The 1642-nt window shown below is 41.8% G+C and overlaps 1 protein-coding gene across 1 annotated transcript in view; it reads left to right on the top strand.

Annotated features, from left to right (window-relative positions):
• LOC107100803 (tumor necrosis factor receptor superfamily member 6-like) overlaps positions 1 to 1642 on the top strand; it is a 12315-nt gene that overhangs the window by 10099 nt on the left and 574 nt on the right. The window lies entirely within an intron of this gene.

The following is a 1642-nucleotide window of genomic DNA, read 5'->3' as shown; positions in this document are numbered from 1 at the left end:
CATCACCATCATAGGATCAGAATCATCACACCATCATAGGATCATCACCATCACACCATCATAGAATCATCACACTATCATAGGATCATCACCATCATAGGATCATCACCATCACACCATCATAGAATCATCACACTATCATAGGATCATCACTATCATAGGATCATCACCATCACACCATCATAGGATCATCACCTTCACACCATCATAGGATCATCACCATCACACCATCATAGGATCATCACCATCACCTTTTACAATTGCACATTTCAAGTTTTCAGTTTTAAAGTATTTACTGAAGATCAATTGTGCCTTCATCAGTAGTGGATTATAGATATACAGTGAAGTTCACAAGTGGGCCAATTCAATTCATTTTGGTTCAGGTAGATATTTCATAATGCAGAAAATAACAATCTGATTGTACAATTTATTTATGACGCTTTATAATAATAATAAATAAGTGCCATAAAATATTTGCTTGCGTGCTTGCATTTATTATCTGTGCCCACGCTTTTTTAAAATAGATAATTGCCCAAAAATGTCTTTGCTCGCATGCTTTGCGCACTTTCATTTTATTTGCTGCCCTGTATAGTACTTGGTCAGCTGACGCCCCTGGCCGCACCGGGGCCCATACCTGCACACTTCATTATTTTTCACCTTCACCTCATTTTACAGCAGAATATACTAAAGTGTATCCATGTAAAAGAGTAAACTGAAAGTTATTTACTTATTTTCTGTCCAATCAGCGTGCGCTCTCACAGCCAGTCTCCTGGAACGCTCATTGAACAAAGCATCGCTGTGGACAGACTGGTTTTCCAAGTAACCTCCCCCCCACACCCCGCTCTCTCTTATTGTGTCTGCGCAATCACAGTAGTTCTAATCCGCACATGATGAATAAACTACTGCCTACCCGCTCTCACTTGCATTAGAAAAGCACCACCTTGCAAAGTGTAAAATTCAGGACAATTTATCCGACTCGTGGGTATCAGTGAACAGCTATCTATATCAGGGAGTCTCCCTGAACTTCCGGGAGACTTGGGATGTCTGCTAAATTATCCATTGTATTAAGGCTTGTCCTTATAAGTTTGAATTTTTAAATCTTTAAATCTTAACCAAGGTGAGTTCAGATCTAGCAGGAGCCAATCTAGACAGTTTACATCTTAGCATGGCCTGACTGAGCAGCCCACCGCTGCATGGGGCCGTCCTCCATATCTTCCCTTCAGGGGCCTTCCTCAGTCGCTGCAGAAGGCAGGCTGCACTACTAAGCAGGATGTAAAGGCCTCTCCTCCCAGAATCATATCTGAGCTGCTATTGCAGCAGCTTCATGTTGCGTTCACTGTCCGTCCCTGTAGAGGATTTCCCAGTTGTTTGCCACTGTTTGAAACTGTTGAGCACAAACCTCTGCAGTGACATCATTCTGGTTTCATTAAGGTTAAAGGAAATCATTTATAATCCCCAGTTCCAGTGAGGTGATGGGCCGTCACACTTTGCTCACTGAGGTTTAGATGTTTACTGTAAGCAACGTCTCTCCTGCAGTGTGAGCTGACCACAGCATGTTTGCTGACTGTTATAGTTGGAAGTTTATTTTATTTTATTTACAGACTGTCTCTGTTTTATCCACACCAACCACCACATTCAGTCT

This window comes from Cyprinodon variegatus, unplaced genomic scaffold (genome assembly GCF_000732505.1).
Source record: "Cyprinodon variegatus isolate N-32 unplaced genomic scaffold, C_variegatus-1.0 Scaffold1013, whole genome shotgun sequence".
NCBI classification, from domain to species: Eukaryota; Metazoa; Chordata; class Actinopteri; order Cyprinodontiformes; family Cyprinodontidae; genus Cyprinodon; species Cyprinodon variegatus.
The sequence above is the reverse complement of the archived record's forward strand: the minus strand, read 5'-3'. Positions and strand labels throughout refer to the sequence as shown.